Source organism: Mytilus californianus, unplaced genomic scaffold, assembly GCF_021869535.1.
Source record: "Mytilus californianus isolate M0D057914Y unplaced genomic scaffold, xbMytCali1.0.p SCAF_4, whole genome shotgun sequence".
Taxonomy (NCBI): Eukaryota; Metazoa; Mollusca; class Bivalvia; order Mytilida; family Mytilidae; genus Mytilus; species Mytilus californianus.
The window spans coordinates 100191155-100208073 of NW_026262690.1; the positions used below are offsets into that span (position 1 = coordinate 100191155).

Here is a 16919-nt window from a genome sequence, read left to right on the forward strand (position 1 = left end):
CTTATAGTATCAATTTTAAATTCTTGATTTTTTAATTTCACCTATTAAAGTACATCCTTAAGGATCTTAAGGGGTCAATTGACAATTTTTGTCATTAACTTTTTTGTAAATCTTACTTTGCAGAACATTATTGTTGTTACAGTTTATCTCCATCTATAATAATTAAATTAAAAAATTAAAACACAAGTGAACCAACGCCTGGTAAATCTGTCAGTAGATTCCATAAAGAGGATACCTCGGGTATGCAGGGTCGTTACGATGAAAACATAAAATGTAGAAGGTCTAGTAACAACAACACTTTAAGGAATGCTCCAGTAATTTATTGAGATCGACATGTTTCGGTGGCTAGGCCACCGTCATCAGGATAGAATACAAAACACAAAATCATGCTGAGGTACAAAATCGGGTTGAGAAAATTAAAACGTCACAATGTTGCTATGGTGAGTAACGTTATAAATAGCAATTGAAAGAGAAAGTGAAAGTAAGTATATATGGAAGTAAACTATTAAAATAAAAAAAAATATTAAAAATAAAAATACAATGTTTTTGTTGTTACAATGTTTGTTAAAATTATTCTGCCATCATGTGTTAGCACTCTTGCACAGTGGAACGAATTATACAATAAATTATTGTCAGTTGTGTTCTGTGTAAACTTTGTGTTCAATTAACGTCTTTATTTCCAAATATAGACGACATTTTACTGGCAATTCCGTACCATTTCGACTGGCTTCCCTTGGCCAGAGGTACTACTCCCAATCGCGTCGGGAATGCTGTAAAGTGTTTGACCACCGAAGGTATAGGGAAAATTAAATAAAATATCGCTAGTCTATGCTGAATGTAAATGCTGTGTTCCTTCATTAAACTATCGGAAGTGGCTGGTAATCTGGTAATCTGGTAATCTGGTAAAGTTGGTAGTATGTTTGATGCACGTATTTACTGGAACTTCAAAGTGAATTTCATAATAAGAAGTCTGGTGCATATAATTGCCAATAAATTCTGTAAGAGAAAAATAATCTTATCACAGTTCTTTTCCTCCTTTGCACTCGTTTTTGGGCTATCTATAATAATATTTAAGATAATAACCAACAAGAGGCTGTCAGGGAGACAGCAAACAGGATTTTCCTGCAGAGGTCAAACCCTGAACAGTTGAGCAAGTATGGACACAACATTTAAGCTTAAAACAGCTCTGAATTTGGATTATGATTGAATATTTGATACAGCATGGGTTTGTGACACAAAATAAATGTGGTCAAAGAACTGAAAAATTTGAAATTGAACATTTACCTATATGGTCCAATATCCAAAATCTAAGTATATTGCTAGAATCAGCATATCAAAGAACCCCAAGAATTCAATTTTTGATGAAATACTTCTTAGTTAAACCATTTCTGTTCCAATGGAAATAACTCAAACTTCATTTCCATGAACCAATAATGTAAATCTAAAATTAAATATGATTTAACCATAGACTCTAAAATAAGTTATGATGTAAAGAGATATTGTAAAAGCCGGATTCTTCAGGCTTTTAGTAATAAAAGAAATAACTGCAATCTAGGGTTCTGTAACTTTTATTCAGACGAAACGAAGTATATATGGATATGTAAATACAGCCCTGAATTATATAAATGTACTTATAAGTTACTGATAGATAAATCTGTTTACTAAGTAATAATTAAAACTAATGTTCGTAACTCATTATCATGCAAACTTATTTAGCTGCATACTTATGTATCTAGTCACAAAAATATATACTGTGGATACACTAGCCATTACTTGTCTCAATTACAGTTATACCAATTAGACTTAGATATTATAGTACATGTTCTCATATGCTGTCTCATACCAATGTCTATTATAAATATCAAATACTACATCTTTGGTAAGGTTTAAATATACCTGTATAACAAAAATGATTATTATAAATCTCTGTTAAGCATTATTTATTGTTTATAGTACAAACTCATGTTTACTATAAAAATCAATATTGAACCTAGATATCTATTTTTAGCTCTAAGATATATTTACTTTACTTTGATTAACCTTTAAAAATTACAGCATGCATACCGGGCCGCTCGATACGTGCATTCATTCAATTTTATAAGTAAAGTTTAATCTTCAAATTATTATACCAAATTTAAATAGATTATTGAAGTATTATTATATCTGATCGTAAAATTCTACTTTTCTTATGTTTTAAATATACTTACGATCTCTTTTGTTATAAAATTTAACACTCATGCTCGACATTCAATCTAAACATGCTAAACATGCATACGTGTAAAATATGAACTATTGGACAGTTATTGCAAAATTAATAAAGAAAGAATAAGACTGACCTTATATAAGAAACTTTCCAATCAGAGAATTGTTATTTAAGATATTAATTTCTTTAAGTTGTTAAATTGCAGACAGGTAAATATATAATTGTTGACCACAAGATGTCTTCCCATAAGATCTAGAACAAAGGAATTAAACCGCCAAAAGTACTGACCAATAGAAGAAATGTACGATAGCGCTCAAATCAACCGTGAAAATATAGTACTAACTACAGTGAAATCAAACTTAACCAAAGCATGAGATGAGAATTCGTCCGTCAATAGTCCATGTCAATAAGTTAAAATAGAATAATACACAATGCTAATCCTTAATTTTAAATGATCAAATAAAAATTAAAATAAACAGACACAACAAAACAATTATATACATATATCACTCAGAAAATTAGTTATTACATTGTATAGCAATCAAATCTTCAATCGTAGGTGGAGTTGCTAATCAAATCATCATCAGAATCCTCATTCAGAAACTGGGACATTAATAAATTAATGGTTGTTTGATGGATTGATTATTGTTTGCTTTACGTCCAGTGGCAAATATGTCATGCATGTCCAGGACGAAAACTAATTAACAATTAATACAAGAGGTAGGTCCTGGAAAAGGAAGTCGACCGGGATGAATAGGAAGGAATTTAAAATTCCACTGGAAACAAATTATTGGATATGGACAGGAATTAAGCCTTGAAAGTTATAAAAAGATGGGCAGGCATTCCAAAAGACTGGACAGCAAAATTACTCTAAATGTAATTATTTATATTACTACATATAGAACTGTTAGAGGATGCTGTTAAAATTGACGAAAAGCTGCAACCCTTAATCTAGTCACTGAGAAGTGCTACAATGTTTATATATAAGCAGCACATAATCAGTAACAAGAAAGGATGTTAACTTGTAAATTTTTAAACAGCAGTAATTTCAGAAGTTAAAATGTTAACAGATTTCTGAAGAAAATAGAAACTACGTGAGAGAAAAGAGAAAACTGCACTTCCATTAGGCCAGTACAAAAAGCCCTTACAAAGAAATTAACACCCCCGTCTTTCACTCCCTCCCAAACTTACTTTTTTACAACCACTCTCAATATTACTCATCCTCTCAATTCTTCCTATTTATTCCTCCCTTCATTTATCTCCAATCTATACCAATCTTAGCCACCTATAATAGCCTACCCAGTGTAAGCTACTCCTATGAAAAGTTTGATGGTTGACAAAGAAGATTTTTAATCATGAAGTACTGGCATGGTAGTCCTACAATATATGCCTTCGAATTATATTTTCATTATTTAACGTTTTCATACTGATATTTTCATTTTTTTTTAATGCATTGATAGTAAAAAAAAAGATAAATTATAAAAAAGAATACATTGCTTCGCCGAGCGCAGCTGGATACGACCGCAGAAGTCCAACCCTGAACAGTCGGGCCAAAAATGGACACAATATTCGTGCTTGATACAGGTCTGAATTTGGATTGTAATTAAATATTTGACACATAATAGGTTTCTGACACAGAATAACTGTAGTCAAAGAACTTAGAATTGGTTATATGATTTGAATTTATATTCAATTTTTTGCTTTTGTGCAATACACTATGCTGTTGCGAATTGACCCCCCTCCCCCCAAAAAAAACAACAATATTCTTTTTAATTTCTGAAATCTGAAATGAGAAAAAATTGTCCCCCCTCACAATTTCTCCCCCCCCCCCCAAATTTTGTTTTCACCTCAAACACCCCCCCCCCCCCCCCCCTTTTTCCAAAAAAAATTATTCTTTCCCTCAAGATATGGTCATAATCTAAATTCAAATTTCCAATGGAGTTTGCATCCATAATTACCCATTTAAATACATCATAAAAGTCTTAAAATAGAAAATGACATACATACTCATGGCTAAAATTAATATATTAAATATTCCTTAATCAGCATTTTTAAATAGTAACTTCTGAAAATAAATTGACAGCTAATCACCTCAAGACAATACAACATTTCTTTATACAAAATTTAAAAGCAGTGTAAGGGATGTAGTCCAAACTTAACATTGTACTTTTTTTTAATTGTCCGTTAACCAGGAAACCCTTGTTTTTCCCACTTTTTTGCCCCTAATTCCTAAACGGTTTGAACCATAACCCCCAAAGCCAATCATAACCATCCCTTTGTGGTATGGAAACTTGTGGTATAATTTCAGAGAGATCCATACACCGTTCCACAAGTTATTGTCTGGAAACTAGAAAAATGCTTATTTGGGCCCCTTTTTGGCCCCTAATTCCTAAACTGTTAGGACTATAACCCCCAAAATCAATCCCAACCTTCCTTTTGTGGTTATTTACTAAAGTTATTGTCCGGAAACCAAATGTCTTCGGACGACGCTGACGACGACGACGACGTGATACCAATATACGACCGCAAATTTTTTTGCGGTCGTATGAAAATAGCAAAATAAGTAAAAAGAAAATATCAGAAATAAACAGGAATAGAAAATAATGCCCCCGAGTTCATATATTATAGGACGACTGGGCATGGAAGATTAAAAATTTCAACATTAAAAAGAAAATCAAAACTTTTTGACATGAAACATGGACACGTTTTTCTCGTTAAAATGGACCAATTTTGAAGTTGTAGTTTTTCATTTTCAATATTGTTACGATTTAGTAATCGTATGATTTAATTAATGGATCTCGTGGTTAGAACCTCAGTTGTCCGTAATTTATCGTAGTAATGTTATGAATCAGCTATTTTATTTACGCTTTTACATCGCAGTTTTTACACTGAGTTTGTACAGAATATTTACGGTTGGTTGGCAGGTATGTTTATAATAAAAGAGGGACGAAAGATACCAGAGGGACAGTCAAACTCATAGATCGAAAACAAACTGACAACGCCATGGCCAAAAATAAAAAGACAAACAGACAAATAATAGTACAGATGACACAACATAGAAAACTAAAGACTAAGCAACACGAACCCCACCAAAAGGGATGATTTCAACTTCACCATTTGGAACTCTTGGCTTAATAGCTTCCTTGTCAGCAGCAATCCTCTATCAAGGAAATCATGATAGGAAACACAAGCCCGGGAATATCGTATCAATTTGGAGATATATACTCCGTATGCAGGCGCTGCTGGAATGTTGCTACATAGAAATGGAAAGTTCACAATTGGGAAGCTGAAATCATCTCTTTTGTCGTAAAGTTTTGTTTTCAACCGACCCTCATTGTCAATTTCTAGATGTAAGTCAAGATATGAGGCAGACTTATCTGTATCTGTAGTATCCTTTATCTCTAGTTCGATGGGATAGATTCGTTCAACATAGTCACCAAATTTTGTATTATTTAGTGAGAGAACATCATCTATATAGCGGAACGTAGAGTTAAAGGATATTGCTAACTTCTTATCTTTCTTCCTAAGAAGTTCCTGTATGAAGTCAGCCTCATAATAATAAAGAAACAAGTCGGCAAGAAGAGGGGCACAATTGGTTCCCATTGGAATTCCGACAGTCTGTTGAAAAACACGTCCTCCAAACGTAACAAATAAATTATGTGGGCATGTGTTTATCTTTTTAACTAACTTATTTTCTTGGTATAATAACTTGTGTTTTAGTCGTAATCATCTAAATTCCAACAGTGCCATAGTCTATTTACTCGAGAAGCCATATTAGTTGTGTATTGGCGGTTTATTACACGAGATTGCTTGTTTACATAACAAACGTTTTGATTGTGTGAAAATTATAAATAGAAGGTTGACAAAACGAACTTTAGATTTAATCTCACGTCTGCCAGAGCAGTCACATAGTCTTGAGCACGAAAACCTTTATAAATTAAAGTCAACCTTTATAGCAATATGTCTGAACCAAAGTTTACTCTAAGTCTGGTACGCAGGTTTTAAATGTTTTAAGAAAACTAAACCTTCTAACGTTAAGGCTTTCACATGGCTTATTAAGTCAACCCAGAGACATTATATTACACAGAGATTGGCAACTCAGTGAAATCACGTTAAATCACGCGGCCCGGAATGAGACTTGCCGATGAATTACTCTACAATAAGGGGACGAAATAACCCCCGATAGCTAACAAAAAAAAAAAAAAAAAAACAATGGGAAAACTAGTCCGAGATTACTCTGACGTCCAACGGTTTGCCAGACAAGCTGCGGCCGAAATTAGCATAAAAATTTGCATTCTTCAGTCTCGAGGCCGCGAAGTCTCTCGTAACTTGACGTCCATTTGAAAATAAAAGTTAAAATGCCAGAATCGATGGGTCACTGTGAAAACTGTCCAAATATGAGAAAATAAAGGGTGACAGGTAGATGAAACTTACATGAATGAAGAAATTGAGGCCCAATTTATATGGATCCAATGCCGTCAGTCGGCTCCAGAAGCAACGAAGCAGCGCATCTATTTTGGACGGGCAAATATCCACTTTTTGATATGGGACGAGCTCTGACGTCCCACAGCCCCAGCTTGTCTGGCAAATCAGCCGTTGGACGTCAGAGTAATCTCGGAATATGGGGAAAACGTACTTCAGATCAAATAATTTCTTTTCTAAGAAGCTATTTGAAAAAATCTTTGTATTTAGTTTCATGTATTTATTGAGAAAAATATTTTCTGCTTTTCGATATTTCTAATTATTTTAAGATTAAAATCTGGGAATTATCATAATCTATACTATTAAACGAGAAGACCTCATTATGTGTCGCTTCTCTTCCTTCCACAACAAATTAATCATCATGCCTCTGTGTCCTATAGGTACCTTGCATAGTCGCATTTGTCATCTATTCTTATGATTATTCAGTTTGGGTTATTTTGGGAGAAAAACGAAAATAAAGACGTCCGGATATTGTTTCCGTCATCAGACCGACTTTTAAGTCATAGACAAGACTTCCGGTTTTAAACTTACAAATAATTTTCTCGGGGACAGGACAATCATTTTCGCGTTTATCTGCATGTATACTATGATTATACTACTATAATATATAGAGACTCTCTATATATAATAGCAGTGATCGCCGTGGAGAAGAAATTTGGAATTGATAGTTAATAGCAAATACACTTTATTTATGATATACGTATGTTAATAGTATACAGAAACGCGAAAATAATGGAATTAAACAGAAAAAAAATATAAAAATAACGGACCTTGGAAAAAAGAGAGAGGGCTTAAAAATATTGTCCTGTCTCCAAGTACCTATGACATTTTACATACTTTCAACCAAGCTCTAAATGCCCGCGATTTCGCGGGTATGTTCTAGTATTGATAATTAATGCAAGAAACATTTCTGCACTTCATTTCTTTCCTAAATTTGGTCCTTATAAAATACACAGTGAAATTATGTCTAAATCCGATAATTGTGGATTCACAGGTGTCCGATTACGTAATTTATTGCCCTCCGATCACCTGAATCTGTCATTATTTGTTGTTTTTTTTTCGCTTTGTTTTTTTTTAAGAATTAATGTCACCGATTCTGATTAAAAACAATTTGTATTATAAGTATAGTAAAAATCTCTGCTGAACTGTAGACTTTTAATTTTGTGTTTCATAGACTTCCAGAGTACTGCAACATTCTTATCTTTACTCTTTACTATCGGGAAGTGAACCACGAGTTTGAAATTAGACAGATTTGAAATTGTGCATAAGTTCTATCTAGATCTGATCTTTTGTTGGTTTGTGTTGCTCACGGTAATATTCGGTGCAGTGCTATGTGGGCTGTTATTTTCTTTTCTTTTGTTATTTTTTTCCACTGTGTTACACGACCTTGTCATTTTTGTATTGTCCCTTGACATCTTCTGCTTCTGTTTGCTTATTTTAAGCTACTTTGGTCATTCTCAAGATTTAAAATAAACCTTAACCACTAATATCTCTTTTGGTTTGTTTTAATAGGATAGTGTCTCATTCCCTGAATTTGTTATACAGGAATTCATTTTAATATCAGTTTTTTTATAAGCAAATAAACTGCTAGGGCTCTTCACACAACTTATTTTTAGGACGGAATGCATCAATAGGTACATACATGTATCAAGTCACTGATATATAAATATACATAATGTACGTGCTTTTGAACTACACAAGAATTCTTAAACATACATAGATGTGTTGAGAATATTTTTGTTGTTGGGTTGTTGTCTCAATGACATATACACCACATCTCCTTTTACTCATAGCATCTGTGCCTTTTCAATGTACTGCAGAAAATATTTGCATACACATTTTTCAAAACACGAGAGGTGATTTAGTGATCACAGAATGAGGACATGTAAAACTGAAACAACACAACAGATAAATACAAACAAGCACCATTGTATAAAAAGGACTGAAACAAACATAGATGATGATCAATATGAACCCATAAAGACTAGTGTACCAGTAGAGTGAACATTTCTTGCTTCTTATTCAACATCTTTTGTCATTTCATGAAAATAATTAAATATGTTACTTTCCATATACATGTAGAGGGAGGACTTTGTGAATCGAAATATTTTGCTTTTTAGTACTGTCAAGTTATATATTCACAGGGGTGTTGTGGCTCTGATACACCAACTAAAGTTGATCTACTAAAACTATGTAAAAAAAAACGAACCGCAAAAACTTAACAACGAACCATGAAATAAAAATGAGATCGATCTTGGTAGGCTGAAACCAGTCAGAGGGCTATCAGTATGTACGCCAATTATAAATGAAGACAGCCTAGTTTATAGTAATTGAAAACGGACCCAATCACGAAAGCTGAACCTTGTTCACTGTTCCATGAAAAGAGTTCCAAGGTATGCGAATCTTGTTTCTGAATGATAGATCACATAATGTCGGAAAGTAATATTTGGCCATATCGAAGAAGCCAGTCTGAGATAAATTTTTCTAAAAATTGTTGACACGGTCACAGTCACAGATATGTCTCTTTGGCACGACATATCTTACAATAGATCTTAGAATATAGCAAAGTGCTCTCGACCAATGAAATTGTAGGATTGAGTGTTTCTTAATTGTGAAGAATGAATGAAGTCATGTTCTTAGTGAGGGATTATCCTATTGTTAAGGCCTACTTACAGTTCAAAACAAAGAATTTCTATAAATGAGCTACAACTACCCCGAAGCACATGTATCAGTTTTAAAGAATTTGTGATTGAAACTGACTTAAAATTGAATTTTGAAACAAACAAACGAATCAAAATACGATGATGTGTACTGATGCAGTAACATTAGCACCGTTAACGTTATTATGAAAATATAAATAACTTCAAATTACTAAAAAAATAAACAATATCAAAGCAATGCAAACAAAAAAGAAATAAAAAAAGTTTTCAAATAAAATTTAACCTAAATCTTTAGCTAATACTCTGTCAAAAACTCAGATTACTGGATCCGCGGTTGGTGAGAATAGTAATTTCCAATATTCTGATAAAATTTTAAAAACTGGAATTAAGTTTAACTTTTGAATATATTTTAAACTTTTTTAGGCATTATATTTGAACATTTCCCTGACATAATGAAGTAATATTTGATGTAAAGGGCTGGACTAAAATATTGGCTGTAAAATAAAATTTAGTTGTAACTCAAATTTTGAATTTATTAATTTGAACTGTAAATAAACAAAATGATAATTCCTCGATAAAATATTACATGATACTAAGGGGACACCAATTGTTATCGACACATGTTCAAAAATAACCCTAAGGCATATGTGTTGCTGATTTGCTGTTTAATTGATTCTTGTTCAGACTTCTGAACTTATTAAATTTTTAACAAAATTTGCACAAGACAAGTTACCAACTTTGTGTAATCAACTCTTCCTGCAATTTCAGTCAACTCAGATAATGAAACTTTACATAATGTTCGCACATCTCAATATGGATTTTTTTTTCAAATTACCGGTAAAAGTTACTCAGTGGTGTACGAAACAATCTGCATTTTTTTAGTCTTTGTAAAATGTTGTATGATTGCCAATGAAATCACTACCAACTAGAGTCAAAATACTGTGAATGTAAGCAGTTATAGGTCACCGTACGGCTTTCAACAATGAGCAAAATCCATACCCTCAACGAGAAAAACCATCGGCCTGATTTTAATTGCACCAAGCCGTGTTTCTCTCCAGTCTGTTTTAGCGCTGCATCATTAGCATGTCGCACTTCAATTCAATTCAATTCAATTCAAATTCTTTATTTAACCTCAGACACATTAAGTGTACAAGAGGACAATAAACTAACATTGTATATATAAATGATGGCAGGCAAGACTGACAAAATACAGAGAAAACACAGTAAAATCGAACATATGATATCATGCTTCAAAACAATATTGAAATTCAATCTGATACATGTTTTTTTTCTTTCGAAAAATACTTCGAGATTTTTTTTCAGGAACAATGACAGGTTTTTGTATAGTCGAACATGACATAAAGATAACATATTTTTCATTTTGATCTCACTTGGATTTGTACTATAGTAACTAGGTACATATGTTTTTCTAAGTTTTACAAATGGTGGAAATACACATTGGAATAAATAATGAAATTCATTCCCGATTCCGTTTTTGCAAAGGTTACAAATTCTATTCTCTTTAGGTATCCCGGCCCATCTTCCAGTTTCTATAGGAAATCTAATATTTGCGCATCTCAATTTAGTAATGAATACCCTTTCATGTTCCTCGAGATTCATCAAATATTTTTCCAATTCAAACTTGTTTTTGAATAGAGAATAGAATTCTCCCCTTGAAGAATTTTGAATCTGCGATACCCAATGCTGAATGAATTGATCGGTTAGTCTTTGTCTTATATCTATTTTAAGCTGGTTTTTATCCATATGTACCTGGTTACTCCAAACAAAACTCAATCCACATTCGACCAAAGTAGATTTAATGTACGAAATCCATTTGAACTTTTTAGGGCTAGTTTTATGTAATTCAAACATTAATTTATACATAATTGTTGATAATTTATGATCATTTATCAATTAATTATTCCAAAAAGACAACATTTTTTGTTTTATTACAATTTCTAAAGGATATCTCCCAGTTTCACCATAAACCATGTAGTTAGGTGTGGTGTTTCTAAGTTTCAGTATTTTTTTTGCAAAATTGAAGATGCATTTTTTCTATACAATTTTTATTTTCAAAACCCCACACTTCAGCTGAATATAACAAAACTGGAACAACAAGACAATCAAAAAGTTTAAATTGTAAATCAATAGGTATACTGATATTTTGTATTTTATAGAATAAGGCATAAAGTGCCTTCTGAGCTTGATCATGTAATTTTTTCTAGCAGTTGGAAAAGTTCCATTGTAATTAAACATGACCCCTAGGTATGAATATGAATCCACTGTTTCTATAATTTGATCATTAATTTTAAATGCATTACAATTCTTCATCTTTCTTTTGCTAAAAACCACTACCTTTGTTTTACCAATGTTAACTTTTAGTTTCCATATATTACAATATTTCTCAAATGATTCCAATGCTTTTTGTAAACCTTCAGGCGTTTCAGACATGATGACAGTATCGTCAGCATACAATATCAAGAACAGTTTGATATAAAGCAATAATTTTTCTAAGCATAAATCTGAGATATTTTCTAGACAGTCTACATTATTATCCACAAAAAAGTCTTCTGGGTCGTTCAGATAAATTGAAAACAAAAATGGTGACAAATTTTCTCCTTGCCTCGCACCAATCTCACAGTTGAATATGTCCGAGTACTCTTTACCAAGTTTGACTCGTGTCTTTAAATTTTGGTACATATTATAAATAACAGTTAGAATTTTACCCCTGATACCAGATTTTTGCAATTTATTCCACAGCCCTAGTCTCCAAATGGTGTCAAAAGCAGACTTAAAATCAACGAATGTACAATAAAGTTTCCCGCCAAATGAAAAGTAAATAATGACTAGGGCGTACAAGACAAATATGTTATCAATAGTTGAGTGTCCTTTACGAAAACCAGCCTGTGAGCTTGAAATAAGGGAGATACAATCTGATAGTTTACCAAGTCTATTATTTAGGATAGACGAAAATAATTTGCTGAAACAAGAATTTAAGGTAATACTCCTGTACAACAATTTGGGTCCGACCTTGTACCCTTGTTTTTGAATATTGGCACTAATATTCCAGCATCCCATTTTTCTGGTATTACTCCAGTATCAAAAATCAAGTTAAATAATTTTACATATACAGGCAAAAGAGTGTTAACAGTACTCTCTATATATTCATTCAAGACACCATCATCACCACTTGATTTATTATTTTTCAAATTACTAATAGCGAGTTTAATTTCTTCTTCGCTTATAATACCATTAAGGATAAAATTAATGTTTTCTGGTATAATATCATCATCAAAAACAAAATCTCAAGGATTTTCATCTGCCTCAGCGTTTTCGTTTAACTCCCTAAAATGTTCATACAAAGATTCAATAGAAATATCATTTATATTATCTGTTTTTGAATTGCGAAAATTATTTAAAATCTTCCAAAAAGATTTGCTATCACTTTTAGAAATGTTCCGAAGATCGTCTGCAATCTTTTGCTGATATTTCTTGTAAGCAATATTTGATGTGCTTTTATATTTTTTGCTAGATTCAATCATCAATCTTCTATTTTCGGCATTCTTTACAAAACCATACCTCTTGCGTGCTTTATGAAAACCCTTTCTGTTTATTGCACATAAATTATTAAACCAGGGTTTAGAATCATCGTGTTTTTTAAACTTTTTTCTCTTTTTAACTTTGCTGAAAGTTTCTATAGCTGCATCATGAAAATTTTGGACTATTTTTTTAACAATAACATCAATATCACTCTGACGTACTTCATCACATGATGAAAGATTTTCTATACTATTTAATACATCAGCCTCACTATCTGTATGAATACAATTTACAAATTCTGAACTACGATTTGAATTCCATTTAACAAATCTTTGATTGGTATCATTTAAATCGTCTAATTTGCCTCGAGTATGTGTGAGCAGTGAAGCTTGAAATTCAAAACAAAGCGCACTGTGGCAATCAGAAAATAACGGTTCAAATTCAGCTATAGCAAATTTTTTCAACAAGGGAAATAACTGAGAAGATAAAATTAAATAGTCAACAACACTGATATCTTTACATGTTCTTGCTCCTACACCTTTATCATCACCGACCCTCGAGTTAACAATATAGATATTTAATTTTTTGCATAGATTCAAGAGTCTGTGACCATAATTGTTTGGTTTACAAGAACATTCACTCACTCGATGCAATGGAATATTATTTCTCAGTAGATTTTGATAATCAAATAAATATTCCAAAATTTCATTATCTTCATCAAGATTCAAAATATCTATAATATTGTCATCTGGAATAATGTAATCAGGTAACACACTAGTTTTGGAATTAAAATCACCAATCAAACCATATTCTAGTTTTTCTTTTTTCAAAAATAACATCAGTTCATTTTCAATTTCGTCAAACGCTTCAACATTTGAGTACTTAGTATTTTCAGGTGGTATGTATATGCAACCCAATAAAATATCTGTCTTTAGATTAAAAAGCAATTTTGAAATCTGCATCCAATAAACAAATTGACAATCAGTTTCATGAAATGTAATATACTTCTCAAATATCTTTTTGTAAACAATTGCTATACCACCTGATGCTTTTTGGAATATTTTTCTGTTTTTAGTTTTACAAACATAATTACAAGGCAGATCAAGAATATCAAATTCAGTTAGTTTAGTTTCTACAAATAAAAGAATATCATTTTTGTTTATAAGATCAACAAACTCTGGACATAACAACTTAGATTTTATACCACAAATGTTTAATAAGCAACATTTCAAGTCATTCACATTGCACGGTTGTCCTCCTGTACTGTACCCCTAACTTCTTGTCCCATCACGGTTTTCCGATCTATGGGGAAGGGGGTAGTACCGCTTATGGTCGATGTAAAGTTTATCGTCCCGTAAGACAGCATGGTGGTTCTTACTTCTTGCGTCTTTCAGAATTGGTATCAGTTGTCTTCGTCTGTCGGCTACTTCGAAGGGAAATTGCTCATAGACAGAATATCTAGGATTTTCCCGTAATTTGTCTCTGGCGATTGCAAGTACTCTGTCCCTGTCCTTGCGCCTCTCGAATTTGGCAACTATAATTCTGGGAGTACCATCTGTTTTTGGCTTAAGCCTATGGACTACATGGAAGTTGATGTTATCCTTAATTTGTAGCACTTCACTCATGAACTCTTTGACTTTAGCTTCAGTGTTCTCTAGTTCGTTATAATTTTCAACGTCAGCTATGCCTTTGAAAATTAAATTGTCCCTCATTGATCTTGTTTGAGATTCTCCCTCAATGCATTGTTCTCCTGACTTATTTGCTGGTTTTCATATTCGACATGAGCAAGTCTATCTCGAAATTCATTTGTCTGTTTCCCGTAATTTTCCATACTTGAGTTAATAGATGTAAATTGACTCTTAATATGTCAAGTGACTTACAGTGACTTTCAATACTCAACATTCGGTTACATAAGTCATCTAGAATGTTTAATTTGGACAGTTTTTCGTTGACTTCAACCATGAATCTGTCTAGACGTTCATAGAATGGCATAGGTGGAGACTGCGAGAATGATAGTTGTTGTGGGAGGAGTGCCGGTTGAAAAGGTGTCTGTACATTAGCTGGTGTCTCATCCTGCATTTAAATAGGTACTGTAGACGGACTATATGGAGAATCATGAATGCCTTGACCATATAATGCCTGATGAGCAGACTATATGCTCCACAAATCGTAAAGTCATTTTGAGGAGTTGTGAGTTGTGTTGTCATTGCATTTGCGGTTGCCGCCATTTTTGTAGGTCTCGTAGCTGGGGACGGGATACTTGTGTCACTTCGATTCCTTTTTTTACTGGTTTCCATTGAAATCACCACATAAACTTACTAGTTTCATTATATTAAATCTAATCACTACTGTTTCCCATAATTGATTTATCCTTTACTTGTCCAAAATCAACAGTAATCACCATTGTGTACACCTGAGTTTTCTCACGACTCCTATCTGCCCGCCATCTTAATATAACTCAACTGTTCTATTAGACAGACCGCAGCGCTATCCAATCACATTGCGGCGCTGTGCTGTCCTGCAAAATTTTGCTCATATGATCACCTGGTTGATTTTTCTATAAAATTTACTTTACCTCGGAGAGGAACCATTTCAATGAAAGAAAACAAAATGCTGTTCTTGACATAACTTTAAGTAAAAAAATATTTCTTCCTCAATTCTTTTTTACTTACAATTTTTTTTAAATACAGAAATTTCATGAAAGGAAAAAAAAATTCGGTGGAAAGTACGCACAAAATCATTTCCAATCATTTTTAAGATAAGTTTAACTCTTCCTCTAACCAGGTGTTATTGTCTCTCTTTTGAACCCCCTACGATTAGTGCAGTATTGTTTGGTATTTTCAACTAAACTGTTGCCGTAATTGCATTGATTCAGAGTTGCATTCCAGATGGGTCATACCTGTCAACTGACCCGTATCCTGCGGGTAACACCCGGGAATTTCACCTCTCACCCAGGATTTTTAAGATATCAGGCCAGAGAGTCATTACAAGCCTATATTTGATAATAACTTGTCCTTGCATCGATAATTTAAAAATCTTATAAAAGAAAAAAGAAACAAAATGCAAAATTTCATTAACTCATTTCCATGATGTATATATGGTAGCTAGTATGTTAGTTTGGATACTTTTGGGGTTTTTTTTGTATCATACTTTGATATTATTTAGAATATAGCAAAGTGCTCTCGGCCAATGAAATTGTAGAATTTGATGTCTCTTAATTGTAAAGAATGAATGTAAATCATGTTCTTAGTAAGGGATTATCCTATTATTTGGGTATAGTTCAAAACAAAGAGTTTCTATAAATGAGTTACAACTGTCCCGAAGCACATTTATCAGATTGAAAGGATTTATCACACAGTGATTTAAACTGGCTAAAAGTTGAATTGTGAAACCAAGAAATCAAAATAAGATGAGGTCTACTGGTGCAGTAAAACTGGTACCTTTAATGTTTATTATGAAAATATTAATAACTTCAAATTACTAAAAAATTAAACAATATCAAAGCAAAGCGAATGCAAAAAAAGTTTTAAAATCAAAAACAAACTCAATCTTTAGCTTTCCAAAACTCTAATAACTGGACTAGCGGTTGGGAATAATAGTTATTTCCAATGTTCCGTTAAAATAAAAAAAAAATTGGAACTTAATTTAAGTTTTGAATATATTTAAAACTTTTAAAGGCATTTTATTTGAACATTCCCCTGACATAATGAAATAGTATTTGATTTAAAAAGCCAGACCAAAATATTGGCTATAAAAATAAAATTAGTTGTAACTCATATATAGTAATTTATTTAAACTGTAAATAAAAAAGGATAATTCCTCACTAAAATATTAATGATATACATTCATACTCACAATCAAGAGACATATACAATTTTCTGCCTTTTCTTTGTACTGTTGTGTCACCTAATGTCTATAACGCATTTTTTTTTTAATATTTTCCAAATTAGAAGAATGTCCTTACTTCACTAAAACTAATCCATAAATGAAATGCCGAAAAGGGAAGTCATGCATCAATTATAAACATTGCACTG

General features: G+C 32.4%; 1 long non-coding RNA gene across 1 annotated transcript; it reads right to left on the reverse strand.

Moving 5' to 3' along the window:
* Nucleotides 1–304: 304 nt before the first annotated feature.
* On the reverse strand, nucleotides 305–2525 carry LOC127699060 (uncharacterized). Its single transcript, XR_007981061.1, has 2 exons — nucleotides 2337–2525; nucleotides 305–996 (listed from the first exon to the last, which is right to left on the reverse strand). It is a non-coding gene; the product is annotated as an uncharacterized LOC127699060 (long non-coding RNA).
* Nucleotides 2526–16919: the final 14394 nt, after the last annotated feature.